Source organism: Jaculus jaculus, chromosome 20 (genome assembly GCF_020740685.1).
Source record: "Jaculus jaculus isolate mJacJac1 chromosome 20, mJacJac1.mat.Y.cur, whole genome shotgun sequence".
Classification (NCBI taxonomy): Eukaryota; Metazoa; Chordata; class Mammalia; order Rodentia; family Dipodidae; genus Jaculus; species Jaculus jaculus.
The window spans coordinates 25,437,845-25,455,023 of record NC_059121.1 but is presented as its reverse complement, the minus strand read 5'-3'; the positions used below and the strand labels follow the sequence as shown (position 1 = coordinate 25,455,023).

At 39.7% G+C, this 17,179-nt stretch overlaps 1 long non-coding RNA gene across 2 annotated transcripts; it reads right to left on the bottom strand.

Moving 5' to 3' along the window:
* Window positions 1–405: 405 nt before the first annotated feature.
* Window positions 406–15,514, bottom strand: LOC123456251. Of its 2 annotated transcripts, none has more exons than XR_006634413.1 (3): window positions 14,953–15,514; window positions 11,532–11,677; window positions 406–560 (listed from the first exon to the last, which is right to left on the bottom strand). It is a non-coding gene; the product is annotated as an uncharacterized LOC123456251 (long non-coding RNA). The 2 variants fall into 2 exon arrangements; XR_006634412.1 differs by having other exon boundaries at window positions 15,129–15,514.
* Between the last annotated feature and the right edge of the window lie 1,665 nt (window positions 15,515–17,179).

The following is a 17,179-nucleotide window of genomic DNA, read 5'->3' as shown; positions in this document are numbered from 1 at the left end:
AAATGCAATTAATACATGTTAGACAGCATGCATTTTAAAAGGAAAGCTAGACCTTAGCATGGTCTGAGGAGACAGGTGTCAGGAAGGAGCTTGTTTCTCCATCATGAAGACCTGAGCTCCATCCCCAGAGCCCACCTACATGCCAGGGTTTTTCCCTGGCCTCCAAATCCACGCACACACATGCATACCTATACCAGTGTGCATACGAACACAGCTATCCACATACGTCACACACGTGCACGAATCAATACATAGGCAAACACATCCATAGACATACCGTCGTAGGAAGCGAGAAGAAGTGGGGAAATTAATTGGGATGAGAGATCTTATTTCACCCAGCGTGCGTAAAATCTGACTTCCGCAGGTGTCGCGGTCTGCGTGGTTCAGAGGCCCCTTTACCTGCAGTTTCACTTCAGGTCTCCGAGCCCCAGCGCGCGCTTTCCACTTCAGCTGCGTCTCGCTGCACACAAGGCACCTTGCCAGCTTCCCGGGCGGCATGTCTGGGCTGGCGTTTGCTGCGCTGAGCCTCTCAGCCGTCCACAGTCTGAGTCCACAAGACCCTGTGATTGGAATAAGGGGATTATTTTTTCCTGAGGTTCCTATCCACACATCACTTCTGCTTCGTTTCCCCTCCTATTTCCTCCAGCGTTGCTGATGTGTTTCTTCGAAGGCCTGACACCCAAGCTCTCCTGGAGTGTTTCAACGGGCATCTGCAGAATGCACTCCCTTTGTAAAGGCATCAAGATAAATACCGTTCCCAATGCCTCCTGCTAACAAGAGTTAGTCGTCAGAGTCTGAGGTCCTTGCTGTCACTGAATGTGCGCGGCAACAGGTGGCAGATGTGGCATTAAACGTCCCTCAGACCACAATATTGAAGAAGCTGGACTTGAGCTGGTTTAGGGGGACTCCTGGGGGTGACCCACCGCGAGCCTGTCCCTCACGCCACCATTATGACACCAGCAGTGACCCGGAGTTTCAGCTTTTCTGCTCATGTTTTGGCTAAGGTTTGGCTGCACTTTCACTACATTAATACACCTTTTTAAAAATATTTTATTTTTATTTATTTTTGAGAAAGAATGAATGGACGTGCCAGGGCCTCCAGTGGAACTGAGTGTCAGTTCCTTGAGAGCCATTTCTGTGCGTTAGGGTGGTTGTGTGTCCATTTGAATGTCAGTACTCTTGTCACCTTTTAAAGGGAGTTTGGCCACCTGAAGCCCATCTGGTCAGATGCATAAAGGAAGATCTCACGGCAGTGTGGGTTCATGGCGGTGTGAGGTACCAAAATTTATGATGTCATGGGATGTTCCATTCTTCCAGGAGTGTATGGAATGGAATATCTTCAAATTACATGAATTCAAGCCGATCAATCATGAGTCAGTTTGTCTTTGGCAATAGGAGGGAAGGGCTTTATGTATGGTAAGCTTAAATAAATTTTACATTTATTGCACCAAATATTTTCTGTATAGTATTTAACATCCTTTGGTACTCAGTGTTATATTCATTTTTTCCTCAAGATAGTAAAAAAGCAATGAATAATATTTATCTTCTTTTTTTGTTTGCTTTGATTGTGAGACTGACTATGCCGTACCATGTGTGAGCATTGCCAGGAGGTTTTCTGGCCCGAGTGACGCAAAGCCTTGGTGTGGACACTCCGTTGGAAGGTGCACTGAACACTTGCTGACTTTGATTGAAGTTTTGTAAGCATGAAGCAGAACATTGGCAATGGAGGATTTTTATTTTTTGAGATTTTATTTATTTTATTATTATTATTATTATTATATTATATTATTTATTCATTTACTTTAAGGTAGGCTTCCACTCTAGCCCAGGCTGACCTGGAATTCACTATGTAGTCTCAGGGTGGCAAAAACGCACAGCGATCCTCCTACCTCTGCCTCCCGAGTGTTGGGATTAAAGGCGTGCGCCACCATGCCGGGTGTGGTGATTGGGGATCTTAATACTTCATCGTGCAACAAATGGGTTCTTGGTTTGTACATTTGTTTATGTACATATATTTATGGGTATGATTAATAAGCAATACAGCTTTGCTTTGTGAAATAGAAAAATCAAACATATTTATCTATATTTCCTTTTTCTAGAGAGAGAATGTGAGAGAGTGAGAGAGTGACAGATTGAGAGAATTGGCACACCAGGGCAATCAAACTCCAGATGCTTGTGCCTTCTAGTGGGAAAGTGAGACCCTGTGCTTGCCTCACGTCTATGCGTCAGGCTAACGTGGGATCGGGAGATGGAACATGCGTTTTTAGGCTTCGCCTTAACTGCTAAGCCATCGCTCCAGCCGGCATATCACTCTTTATCAATAGGATACTATTTGCCAAATACATTCCCTATAAAATTTGACAATTATGTTAAAAATGTAACAGTTTCCTCTTTCAGCATTGGAAGTGTGTGTATGGCTAGGTAAATTACAAACTATTACTTTGTACTAATCACTTTGAAGTATAGGCTAAGCTCTTTATTAAAAACATTGCATGTTTTTCACATTGTCTGCATCATTTGTATACTTAAATCCATTCATTCTTTCTGGCTCTGTCTCTCATGTCCCAGCTGGTCCTTAAACTCATTCTGCAACCAAGAATAACCTTGAATTCTGATCCTCCTACCTCCATCCCTGAGTGACATGATTACAAGTGTCTCTGACCATCATGCCTGCTTTTTTGGTTGCTGGGAATTTAAGCCAGGGTTTCATGCACGTGAGGCCAGCCCTCTACCGAATGTGTCACATCCCCAGCCTTCTCATTATATTTCATTGATCATCTTATCACAAGATGCTTATGGTTAAAAGGCTTTACATTGAGATTAACTTATACATACATGTGGCATGCATGTTCATTTCCACTTATTACAGGATTAGTTACCCCTGTCCAACACACAGGCAATAGAGAAAACATCAGTGTGTGAAACCCATTAGCAGCAAGCGCTTCTCCCTAGTTGGAGGTAACTGATGAGTTCCCTCATGCAGAAGTCGTCACTCTCTGTTACTGTGCAGTGCAGCTCAGGTTTGGCCACTCAGCTCATTGCCCTGAGTCACACTTTGCTGTGTTTAATTCCTACCTCACTCATTCAACATGCTCAGGGGAGGTTAGATCGCATCCCTAGCTCCTCTCTCTCCCTGGTCTATGGATTCAAGCATGAGAGTGGCCCTGACTTGGTCGAGTTGTGTGACTGGTGAGGTGCCAAGCACATGGATGGAAAACAGAAAAGTGCTCCATTTGTCAAGCCTCTGCGGAGTAGTTACATGACTGTTATCTGCAATGGCTAGTGTTCCTACACCAGGTAATTGCATAGAAACACGACCATCCCAGCCTCGGGAGCTCTGACAGGTCGTCCAATTCAATTCTCATGCTTTCTACACATCGGACATTTAAATTTCTTTTACCGTGTTCCTAAAGTGATAATCCAATATATTTTTCCTTGCTCATTAGAGTCATAGCTGACATCTCTCCTAGCGTGGAACTCTGGTTCCCGCCAAGGTCCGTTTTATCTTTGGATTGCGCTGACTGCTTGTGATATGCGTGTGTGCTGGCAAATATGCATTTTGCACACTTGCCTTCTGTCCTTTGTTATTTATGTTTAGTGCATCCAAGGGTGTGTCAGAGAACAACTTGGTCCTCTTTCTTTGCGACAGTCCTGTGCTCTTGGGAAGGCAGCAATCACTCTGCTTGGCATTCCGATGTAGTTTTTGCTATCGTCCATGTTAATTTTGTCCTCACTGGCTGTAGACCCAGCTTGGTATTTTCACACTTCTAAAAGTTTGTGTTCTTAGAACTTGGTGACTAGTCGAGGGAGATTGCTATAAAACCCTGCTTTTTGCTATTCCGGAAGCCTCTTACACTGTTGGTTTCTGTAAATGCTGCAGCATACCTGACCATTTTCCTATCTGTGCACGTGTCTTGTTTCCCATCCCAACTTAATGGCAAGAGTTGGATCAAAAAGCAAAGTTAATGTACCATCCAACCAATTTTCAGGAGACTAAGTAGGTAAGATTGATGGTGGAATGTGGAACAACATCATTCTCCATACTAAGAAAAAAAAAATGACAGTAAATAGCACTATTTCAGTAGGGCACTACTTTCAACCCATTAAGTGCGCCGTCACCAAAAGCCACACTCATCCCATGTTTCTATGAAGTCAGCATAAGGGACATTGGGCAATGCAGTGCAAGAATTCTGATACATTAAGCTTGTAGAAACCTCCTTCTCTGCCTGGATAATGGCATACAAAAACAGAATTTACCCTCAACCGCTTATTTGCCCTTTGCTGACTCAAGCTGTCATAGCTCCTTCTCAGTGTTCAGAAAAGGTGATGGCAAAACTCAGAGTAGACTTGCTTCTAGTATTGATTTCAAAGTAACATGTCTATGGCTCAAGAACAAGTTACAACTTAGAAATTGTGTGTGTGTGTGTGTGTGTGTGTGTGTGTGTGTGTATGTGTGTGTGTGCGCGGTGTGTTGGGTTTGTGGTTTATGTGCGTGTACGTATCTGTTATATTCACACTCATTGGTGGTCATTGGTCTGTGGGGGATGCACAGGATGTTAGGTGTCTGCTCTACTGTCTTGTCTTGTTTAGAGGCAGGGTCTGGTTTTACTGGTTTGGGAGCTTGAAGGGCTCCGATGAGTCTCAGGTTTCTGTTCCCCTGTGAGACTGGGCTTGAAGCTGTGAGCCAGGCCCAGCTGTCTTACGTGGGATCTGGATATTTGAACACTGGTGATGCCAGGCTCCTTTAGAATCTCATGCTTGCTCAGGAATCACACATGACCCCTGACATACTTGATCTCTCTTGGCTGGACTTATAACTCTGAAAATGTTATATATACTTTTTAATCTTGGAAAATAAACATAAGCCATATTTTTTTCTATAATACCTAAAATAAATGAATGGGATTATTAGTGGCATTGCTATACTAAATCACCTAATTTTCTTTAGCTTTACTGTTTTCCAACCCATAAAATGTTCTTTCTCCAGTGGAAAAAAAATCATGTCTTTTTAGCATGAAAAAGAAAGCATATGAATAATGTTAAATTAATTATTACTTTTTTGGACATAGCTTTGACTATAAGCTATATAATATTTTTCATTTTTATCTCATTTTAGCCATGCCTTAATACGTAGGTATAACTTATGTTTCTCCATAATTATGAGAACATCAAACTCACTGAAGAGCCACAGTAACACTGCCTTTGAAACTCATTTATGCTTTATTATAATGGTAATATGTTTAGAAAGAAGAAGGATAGATAACTCTTATTAATTTTCCAGAATAAACTATGAGACTCAAGTTTGTAATTTCCATGTGAATTTGTTTCACAAACCATGATTGTCTCATGAGTAATAAAAGAGAAGTGAAACATGTCTTTAGCTATACTTAAAAGGAGATCTTTTCTTCTTGGTTTACTTCTTCATGCTTAACATGTCTCTACTATGTTGCATATCCTGCTAGGAACATAGCCAGGTTCAGAGAGACAAATAACACTTTTTTTTTTTCATTTGAGTACAGTTGACTTAATATACATGCATGAAAGTACATACATCTTCGTGTGTACATGGCACAAAAGCAGAAGAGGCAGTGGTGAGAGAGAGTAGACCAGGGAGGGAGCAGGGAAAGAGTGTAGAAAAAAGAAAGTCGGGGTGTGAATATGGTCAAAAGTATGATATACTTCAACATTTCTTTATTAAACTGAACAATTATAGAATCAATATATACCCATAAAATAGCTAAAATGTGTTTTTTTTTAAAAATTTGACTATAGGTAAGTTATAGTTTTATAGTGTATGGCCAATAAAGAACAAGAGTTTTGGCCCCACAGTAAACATAGAAAACAACAGGAGAAAATAAGAACACTAGTGAACGTCCCTAGGGTTTAGGAACAAGCCAGAATGATTTCCTAAGGAAATGACATCCAAGATAAAGATGAACAAACACAGAGAAGGTGGCAAATTTGTGACAGTGGAGGAGGAGGAGGAGGAGGAGGTGGGAACGCCCAGACGGAAAAGCAAGGGTGAGGAAGTAGCCCGGCTGAGGACAGGGGCTCTAGGGAGAGGGAGGCGACATGTGGTGGAAAAGCATCACCGCCACGCCAGCAGACTCCGTGCCCTTCCGTGTCGCTGGAGCACGTGGTCTGATGGGGCTGAGGAGACTTGTGTAAGGGAAGATGATGGAGGTTTATGGCCGGGTGATGAAGGAATTTCTCATCTTTACATCTCTATAAGGCTGGAAGAAAGGAGGAGGACCCAGGCCAGATGAATGTGGAGAATGACATCAGTCCTCAGATGCTCTGTGAAGTCAACACATGCTGAGATTCTTGCCAGTTTCCTCATGGCCCTAGATATGATGAAAGCCTAAATCTAGGGCTAGGGAGATGGATCAGTGGTTAAATGTGTTTGCTTGTCAAGCCTACCTATCCTGGGTTGATTCCCCAGTACCAACGTAAAGCCAGATGAGTAAAGTGGCACATGCATCTGGACTTTACTCATAGCAGCAAGAGGCCCAGGCACACTCATATTTTCTCTCTCTCTCTCTCTCTCTCTCTCTCTCTCTCTCTCTCTCTCCTTTTCCCTCCTTGCAAATGAATGAAGAAATTATTTAAGAAAACACCTCTATGGGCAGTTTGCAGAGTTGTTAACCATTTTCTACAAATACAGTAGGAAAACAATTACTTCTATGAGGAAAAAATAGTGAAATATTTTTCAGACAAGGATTTTTTTTTTTTAATGAAACCAAACCAAATTGTCTATAAACCTATAGACCAGGGAAGAACTATCTTCTGAGACGTTAAATAAATCTTTTAACTCATCAAGTCAGATTTTGTCTGGCTCCCTGAAACACTCCTCACCGATGTTCAATATGTCTTAGAAATTTCCATTTTGCCAGCATTTCAAGAAATGTTTGTGGCCCTAGGCCATAGCCAAGGGATGACAAAATGGCATTTATGGTTGGGGATGGGCATCACTGTATGAAGAGACCACCTGTCTGTGCCTTCAAGTTCTACTGAGCTGAATCACACAGGCAGACAGACAAAAGAACATTAATAGTGGATGGACATGAATTATGACAGAAGGGAAAAATCCTAAAGTCATCTCCCTCCAACCCTGAAATTTTCATTTACTTTAGTTAGTTAATTGATTAATTTGGGAGAGAGAGAAAGGGGGGAGAGAGACAGAGACAGAGAGAGAGAGAGAAAGAGAAGGAAGGAGAGAATGGGCATGCTAGGGTCTCTAGCCATTGCCAACAAAGTCCAGACACATGTAACACCTGAACATCTGCCTTACATAGGTTCTGGGAATCAAACCCATGTCCTTAGGCTTCATAGGCAAGCATCTTAGTTAGATAAGCAATTTCTCCAGCCCCAACCCTGAACTTTTCAAATGACTGTTATCAACAGTCTTGGAATTGTTTTTATATGCCTCCCACAATTTTCTCTAATTTGCCATATTGTCTTTGTCAGCAAGGATATGCTAGAGTGCACTTAATAAGAATTTTTTATACTGAATGATAACTTGAGGTTATAAATATTAACAGCTCATCTTAAGTTACCTACTAAATATTCACATTGAATACTTACCTCTAGATACTGAAAAATAGTTATTTATGTTTTGCTTAAATTATTATATACATTGTAGATATTCAATTTTACTTTGCATTTCCATATTTATAAAACAGAAATTTATTGATGCATTTCCCAAATTACTTTTTATAATGAAAGTTGTTTATTAAAAAAAAAGTACTGGTAAACCAAAGGAAATGACATATGAGCTATTCCTAAACACCTAATGCTTACATTTAATTATGTACATATGCAGACATGTATATATTACACACACACACACACACACACACATACCCCATAGGAGGCAAGCAGTAGTATTATTATGCAAACTCCAGCTTGAGAATTTGGCCTAAAGTTACAAAGCAAGTTAAGCACCTGGACTAATGTTCAAAGCCAAGCTTGTGTAGCATCCAGTGCAGGGCCATGTGTCCCAAAGGTGCTGGCTCTCCGTGACTGGCAGACCTGCAGATGATGCACTGAGGCCTTTCGGGACTCTGTATCAGGTTGCAATTGGCTGTTTCTTCTCAGCATCCAGTTATCTAGTCAAGTGCCAAGCTGCTCTATCTTTTATCTCTTTAACACTTCCCATTGTCAGAGTGTCTGTAATTTGCTGCCTGGCAGTGGCTGGAATAAGAACCAGTTGTTGGAGTGACTGCCACCAGCCCGAGTCGAAATCCTTCTCATGGTGGTGAGATCCAGCACTCCCGTTTCTCATCTTCGCCACTTCCCCTACCAACTGCTAACTTTCGAAGCTTCTGTCTGCTGTTTTGGTTTTGTACACCTTGACGCAAAGTTTCCTATTATCCTTCATCAACAACAACTGCGGAATTTAGCCCCATATTTCCTCACCATTTCTGAAACGTGTCTGTAATTAGGATATTAGTACCATTTCATCCATTAGCACAATTTTGGTTGTCATGATAGACTAATTCTGCAAGCCTGAGAAATTCTCTAGGCTAGAAACAATAATATGTGCATATATATATGTGTATAAGTGTGTGCGGATGTGTGTATATGTGTGTGTGAGTGCATGTGTGTGTGTGTGTATGTGTGTGCGTGTGAGAGCATGTCTATGTGTATATGTGTATGTGTGTGTGTGTATCGTAAATGCAAGGCATGTTAATGGGGGAATTGGGGACTTAAAGCCAAAGCTATGAGTTTCACTTTATTAAATTGTTTTAATACAAAAAAAAAAAAGTTACCAAGCCAGGCATGGTGGTGCACACCTTTACTCCCAGCCCTTGGGAAGCAGAGGTAGGAGGATTGCTGTGAGTTCAAGGCCACCCTGGGACTACATAGTGATTTCCAGGTCAGCCTGGGCTAGAATGAGACTCTACCTCGAAAAACCAAAAAGAAAGAAAGAAAGAAGAAAGAAAGAAAGAAAGAAAGAAAGAAAGAAAGAAAGAAAGAAAGAAAGAAAGAGAGAAAGAACCCCTTCATTTACATGCCTCATTGGAACATAACATAAGTGCCCATAATTTGTGAAATAATTTTAATTATACAACATCATGTAGGTAACACTGAACGCGTTCAACACCATCTCAAGCAATGAGGGACTGGGTTGGGAGGAGGAGGAAGAACATTTACGAGGGACAAGTCAACAGAAATATCTTTTGACTAATGAACGAGGTTCTTTAAGGTTTCAGCCACATGCTTTTCTACTTTTCAGAGTCAAAGCTCTCTATGAGTTGTTTCTAATGAATAAAAGAAAACATACATAGCGTGGCTTCACCTGAAAATTTGGGGGGATAGCCATAGGAATGGTCTTTAAAACAAACAGCAACAACAAAAAAGTGTCCAGCTGCAGACACAGGTATTTGGAGAGTTAAAGGCAGGAATGGTCGGTACGATGTCCCTGATGTTAACTAAGGGCCAGGGCAATAGAAAAGCGATTATCACCTCCTTAGATAAAGTGGAACGTGAAGAAGAGTTCTTGAACATAAAAGCGGGCACGGAGGCAGACACTAGAAGCCCCTTGCTTCGTGAGCTCGGGCTTTCAACAGCCAACATCCGGGAGAGCAAAACACTTAACAGTCGGTTGTAGGCATACTGTGCCATTGCTTTTGTTTTTAGGTGTTTGTGACCCTCTCTGGATCTGTCCTCATATATGTTTCCAGTTATGATACTTCTCTCTGTCAACACTTATGGGGTGGCGTGACTTGGGTCCCCTTTCTTGTGAGGTCGGTGGTAAACATTCTAGATCACACATATTTCTAGAATCTCTAGAGACGTATGGCTTTCCTTGCTTTTGTTCCTTGATTGTCTGTTTTCTTAAAATAAGTATGATGCAAGGTGAATGAGGCTTTGGATAAGGAAACCAACGGGGGTAAAACAAGCAGTTTAAAATAAATGGGCCAGGGCTGGAGAGATGGCTTAGTGGTTAAGCGCTTGCCTGTGAAGCCTAAGGACCCCGGTTCGAGGCTTGGTTCCCCAGGTCCCATGTTAGCCAGATGCACAAGGGGGCGCATGCATCTGGAGAGTTCGTTTGCAGAGGCTGGAAGCCCTGGCGTGCCCACTCTCTCTCTCTCCCTCTATCTGTCTTTCTCTCTATATCTGTCACTCTCAAATACATAAATAAAAAATAAAAATAAATTAAAAAAAAATAAAATAAATGGGCCAGGCGTGGCTGTGTACACCATTAACCCCAGCACTTGGGAGGCAGAGGTAGGAGGATTGGCATGAGTTGAGGCTACCCTGAGATATGTAGTGAATTCCAGGTCAGCCTGAGCTAGAGTGAGACCCTACCTCGAAACACCCCTCCACTCCAAAAAAAAAAAAAAAAGATAAATGGTGCTCAATGGGCCTGAATGAAACACCAAACCAGCTTTAAGAATGTTTTCTGCAGCACCAGCTTGTACACAGGACCCACTTTGCTTCAGACATCTAAGAAGTGTAGACACATCTGAACTATAATCTAATACTTTCTGTCCTAAGTTACTTGATACGTTTATAATTTGTGTCATTCCAGATGTAGACTTTGTCATTTACCAGTAAACTTTTAACAGTATTTTCCAAAATGAGTTGTGTGGAACTATTCAATTACAGATTCTTTGACTAACAATTGTGAAGCTGAGAAACGCCCAACTTGAATTTTCATGAGTCAATATCTAAACACATTTGACATTCTTTAATGTGACAATGTGTATAATTTAAAGCTTATCAGTACTCTTTAACTAAACCCATTTTCATTGAAAAAAAAATGATTAACCCAAAAGTCTTGATATTACACATCATTTGTCAATCTTACACTCTGGGACATGTCACACAGAGCAAGGAATTTTTAAGGGAGCAATTTAATGTCATCACGACTTTAAATATAACTCATGGAGATATGCTGTTATCTCCAGTGTTACCAGTTCCCTCCCTCTATCTCTCCATTTCTTTAATCACTTTGGGAAAGCAAATCCCCTGGTGGCATGCCATTGCAACAAATGACGATAACAGAACTGCTCATGTAGAGAAAGCTCAAAGTTTAAGCTATTTTTGCTCTAATCATCTCCCATCCCACTGTCAACATGAGGCTAACATGACTGGTTGGTTCAAGGAGAAAGAATATATCATTTTTTAGTTGACATTAAAATAAATCAGAATGTTTCTGTCCAACATACAATGCTTGGGAGAGAGATGTTTAGTTAAGTCTGGAAGTATTTCGCTATCTCTCTTTTCTGACTGAAAATATTTTAATGAGAGAACATTAAACATTTCATAATTATTACAGGTAAATCCAACATCTTGAGTGCAGTTTAGCTCGTGTCTATTCTTTCCCCCCGCTGGTGGGAGAGTTGCCCTGTACGTGCGTGCACGCATGCCGCATGCTGAATGAGGCGACCTTGTTTTAAATATCTCAAATATGCACCAAGAAATATGAGACAAGAGGAAACAGTTTTGAGACCTGGTTTAACTGAAATCTATTGCTATTCAAGACTTGGTGTTGTTCTCAGCGTGACCGGTTTTCCTCTTACCTCCTATATTTTTACCACATGAAGCTTGTTTTTAATGTTCTCTGGAGTTGGTAGCTACAAGCCTTCAAGCCGAGGGCACTGCACTCCAGGACAGTATGTCTTCATGGTCACAGGCAGGAGCAGTCAAGCCTTCAGAAAGGACAAGGCTGCAGAAATAAGATGAGGAGACATCACGCTAGAAACATACTCTCTAAGTTGAATAGCTCAGCCACACAAAACAAGTTTCTAGAACTGGGGCTGATTTAAGGAGACATGGCATAATGCCTTTACATTTCTTTCAAGTTTAAGAACTGAGCACATTTCCAAGTCTTCAGACTACTTAGTACTCCTTATGCCTCTCAGATCTGGGGCCCTGGCTGGGCTGGCAGTCAGTGCGATGATGCTCTGGGCTTGCAGGGGAACATCACACTGTTCAACACGCTGATTGCTTGGATTCATGGCTCACCCAGACCTGCTCTGAGTGGCACTCTCTGGAGGTTCATGAACCTTCCATTCCCAACACTTTATTCTTGGATTAACAAATATGGTTGACAATATCTTTATCTACTCTCTAAAGTAACCCTGCCCACAGAAATGTTTTGTGACACGCACTTCATAAATAATCTCAGAAAATTTAAGAAATATTCCACTTCATTATAACTTAGCCTCCTTTATACTAACAGATATTCTCTCAATCCGTAAGACATTCAAAAAGCTACCCAATATAAAGTCAACATTGTGAGAAAGGACCAATTTGCCACACTTGTACTTTGTTGGCACTTTAAAAGCCAGATGATCTAAGAATATACACATCCACTTATCTCACAAAGACATAACCACACTGTCATCCATTTTTGAACCCCCAAAGATGAATGGTGTAACATGTGCTTGAAATGGATTCATTCATTATCAAAATAGATAAGTGTTTCATCAGGTATATACAGCAGATAATTTTATCTTTCTTCATAGAGGAAAGAGATTAAAGTAATTCTGTTGCGCATATTGGGAAGAAGAGTGTGCCCTAATGAAACTGTTACAGTGTGACATTAGATTATGCACATGACTATAGACAGCAAAGTTACACAAACATAGATATGCTCAAACTACTCAGTATTGATATGCGCAACAAAGGTTGGAGAGGAAAGCTGTTCGTTCTCAGCACAAACACGGCACGACAGTCTGTTTCTTTGTAAACACCACTTCACAATAACATCATCGCCACACAACATAGAGACATGATTTCATCTTACATGTATATTAGCACCTCCCTCGTATAAGGTTGCTGATGACTGTAAGGGAGTAAAGTTGTAGCATGCCTGAAGCCAGAGGTAACTATGGTAACATAGAGCACTGGATTCATGACTGGGGCTCCGCCACGTGCCACATCTTGATACTTTTTTGTCTAGCAAGAGTAACAGGTAACTGGTAAGTGATTTTTCATGTTTCTTAACATTTCAATGTGGTTATTACAATCAGTTGCATTTTTTTAATCAGGGACTAACCCCACAGTGCACGACCCATTTACATCAACAAGGAGGGTCTAATGGGAGGGGGTAGATCATAGATGAGCCTAAACAATGGTACCAAACTGCCTGTATTTGATGAAAAGAAAACTAATAAATCAAATTTTTAAAAAAAGAATATTTGCTATTCTTCTCATAAACAGTTTAAGTTTCAAGAATTCTACCCATGTAGACATGTCTAAATGTGTGGGTAAAAGTGAAAATAGTATCCAATTGTTGATTATTACACTTAGGCATCATTCATATTAAATAAAATGGAATTGAAATATCTCTGCCTGATATTCATATAAGGCAACAGCATGATCTACATTTTCTGTGTTATTATGATCATTAATATAATAAATGTCATAATATATTCATTTACTTTCACATGTGTAGCCTCAAACTGGTCAGTCATTGACAAGTTTCTGCCTCTTGATTTTTGTTCCATATTGCACACTGTTGATTTAATACCCCAATCACATCATCAAGCATTTATCTCTCATCTTTTTTCAACCACCTTTACTTTGGAATTGAGGATTCTTTTCAATTTAAAAGCAAGTTTTATGTACAGGAATTTTTTAATGCATTTTTGAATTTTAGCTTTCATAATATAGCATATAAAGATTGCTCCTGCCATAGGTTCACTGTAAACGATCCTATTACGCAGGTCTCTAGAAAGGCTCTCTTATGAAAGCTGAAAAAAATTTTTTCTTTGCCTATTAGTTTTTAAATGTGGTAGATGCTTTCTTGTTATGCTGTGGCATTCAGTTTAACTGCATTATCTTACCCTGAGATTTATACTTATACAATTCTAGGCAATCAAGTTCTTCTAAACTTAATATATATGGTGATATTGATCATGTCAAATATTTTTGAATTATTACTCCTTTGACTAGATAACAGTCCTGTTCTCATGTACACGCACCAAATATCATACTGCAGCTTATGGTAGAGACAGATGAAATAACTCAGTTGTTAGTAAGATATTTAAGTGCACTTTGCCAACCTGAGTGAAATAAATGTGTAAGGATATTAAAAGGAAAATACTAGAAACGAAGGCAGTCAGATTTGTGTGCTGTTTAATTTTAACTGTGCTTCATGAGCAGAATTTGAGTTTGCCTTGTTGAATCATTATCAATTCATTTGTGGACTCATGCAAACATCGATAAAGGGCTCCAGGGAAGCGTAAATGGTGAGTCAGCTCACAACAAGCACAGAGACTAAGTCTACTGTTTTGAGAACACAAGGCTGTTCTTGCAAAGATGTTGCTGGAAGTTTGTGTTTCTCAAAACTGGAAGGACGTTTGTTGGCACAAAAGCACAAGGGGGAAGGGAGAGAGACCGGAGAGGCAGTTAATGTCTTGCTTATTCTCGTAAAGCTGAGATAAGTCTTGAAAATATATTAAAGTTGTACAATTTTTAAGTGTGTACTCTTATGGAGGAACTTAGAGCAGAATTATTCAAGATGAACTAAAGGAATTCCGAAGTACTCTATAAGTAACAGGTAATATGCTGGTCAACCTCAACTATCTTCTTTAAAAAGAAATTACCCATGTCTTTCCACTCAAACGTGCTGTCCCTAATGCCTTATGGTTAACTGAAAATGCTTAAAAGCTAATTTCGTGAAAAAGTATTTCTCAAAAGACAATTGTAAAATAACTTTATCATAATCATAAACCTAAAATAATAAAAAATCAAATTAGAAATCATTGTTCACGCATGTATGCAATTACACTTTCTATCATATTAGGTCACAGTAAATATTTATATCCCTATGGACCTGACATAATATTTTAGTGTTAATTCAAGAGTTAACGTACATCTGGCTGTGAAGATTTACAAGAGGTAGAGTTACTTTATTGATTAAAATGTATGCTTTTCACAGCCAGCACAACCCTTTGCTCTGAAAGTCAGTGTAAATAACACAGTGGCACTCACCTTCCTAATTCTGTTAGACTGAGCTTGCAGCATATTTGAGTGACAGCAGTTTCTCTGAATCTCTCTCCCTGGTGCCTCACTCCAGACTACAACTGGCATTTCCCCTATGCAAATGAACATCTAATTAGAGACACCTCCCAGTCAATAAGCCACTTTGTTATCACCAGTGATATTACCTGACAAGCCCTTTCTCTCCAGTCTTGGCCCACCAAGAATCTTCATTCATTTTCTCTTCTTCTTGTCTGCAAAATGAACTGATCCCCGCATAATCCCTGGAATAATGGAGTTTCTCTTGTGGAAGAGCAGTTCTCCTCTCCCCTTTTACATCAAGCTAATGGAGCCAGTAGGTATCCTATTGATCTTTTCTCTATATACTTTCCACAAGGATTTGACAGACTTCCTTGCAGGTTAAACATCCAGGCTTTCTGAAGTGGCTATAAAGCTTTGTTTTTGATTTTTCTAACTTTTTTTTTAAACCCTTGCTCATGTGTGATCTTTAAAAGCTCAGTTGATGCCATGCAGAGCAAAGCCTTATTTCTTTGCAGAACTAATCTAGACACTGTCTAATGTTGAGCACAGTTGTCTGATTCAAATCTTCTGTTACAAAGCAGATGACATCTAGCTAGATGTCACGAGAAGAGCCTAACAATGACAATTCACTTATCCCTTAGAAAGAATCAATTCTCCCACAATGCATCTGTCAGAGAACTCTCACTCAGTAAAAGCAATTTTTCTAGCTGTCTGACACTGTAATTGCTCTTAAATTTTCAATGAACGTTTTACAAGGACTCCCCTGAACCATGATGAAAAACTTAACTTTTTTTTTTCTTCTAAAAATGAGAGGCTGACAGGATGAAAGAGGTCTTTCTCTTTAAAGCCTTGCTTGCTTGAGTAGGAATTCTTTCATATCATCAACAAGCTGTTGAATAGAGGATAGATTACTTTCCATTTATTTCATCAATCAGATTAAAGGCCCTCCTTCACAATGGCTTTTAAACACGAGCTGCTTATGATGTCCTACCAGGTCGGACTTTAATGTAGTTTTACATCACAGTGGACAGTGGAGTCACTGAAGAATATAAATATGACGGATATCTGACAACATTTAAGTATTGCATATATTTTGGTCATTATCTTCATTCTTGCCATAAAAGAGAGGCGAGCAGCTGAAGATAAACAACCATAGATTTGCTATTCTGTAGTCTGAAAAAAAAAATTCAACCCAATTTCCTTTCAAAGATCAGCAAGCAGAAATGCCATGAATAAGAGTGCTTGTTGACCCCATTCAGACCAGTGATTGAAAAAAAAAAAATAAGATAAAATGCTTCATCTTGTGTTTCTTTTTCTACAATGGGCTTCCAAGTTTTAAAACTAAAATTCTGAGTTGACGCGATTTTAAACAAGGTTGCTACGAGGTCTAGAGAGACAGCTCAGTGGTTAAGCCACTTGCCTGAAAAGCTTAGCAACCTGGGTTCGATTCCCTAGTACCCACATCAAGCCAGATGCACAAAGTGAAGCGTGCATCTGGTGTTTGTTTGCAGTAGATGGTGCCCATTCTATCTGCATCTGTCTTCTGTTTCTCTCTGCGTATGAATCAGTTAACTAAAGCCAGATGCACAAGGTGGAACATATATCCGTTGCTTGTGATGGATGGTTCCCATTCTCTCTGTATCTCTCTCTCTCTCTCTCTCTCTCTCTCTGCTGCTAAGTCAATTCATTATACTCACCCCATTACTCTCTCTCGTCCTCCTTCCCCTCCTGCTGATTTCCTTCTTTTCCCCTAATATAGATATTTATAAACAAACAAATAAACTTTAAAAATAATATAAAACTATATATATGTTGTAATTTTCTATTTTGGCAAGCCAGCGCCTTTAACCACCACCCCCCCGAGCCATATCTCCAACCTAATTTCCCATTTTAGTATTTTCAGTAATTAAACAGAAACAAGGTTGTTTACTAATTATGTTAGCAATATGATGGTATTTTCAATGTCTGTCAAATAGGTTAATATAATATCTTCAATATGTTTGTGTATAAATGTGTGTATTTCATGAATATATGATGAAAATGCTTCAAAATTTCATAGTGTAGCTAATGCTCCTACAGTACGTGTATTGCAGATTCAGAGTTATTATAACTGCTTTAAGACCAAAATATGTTTCAAATTCTCATATGAATTTCTCTAAATAATGGAAAATGTTAGTGTAATTTTAGAATTAAAGAA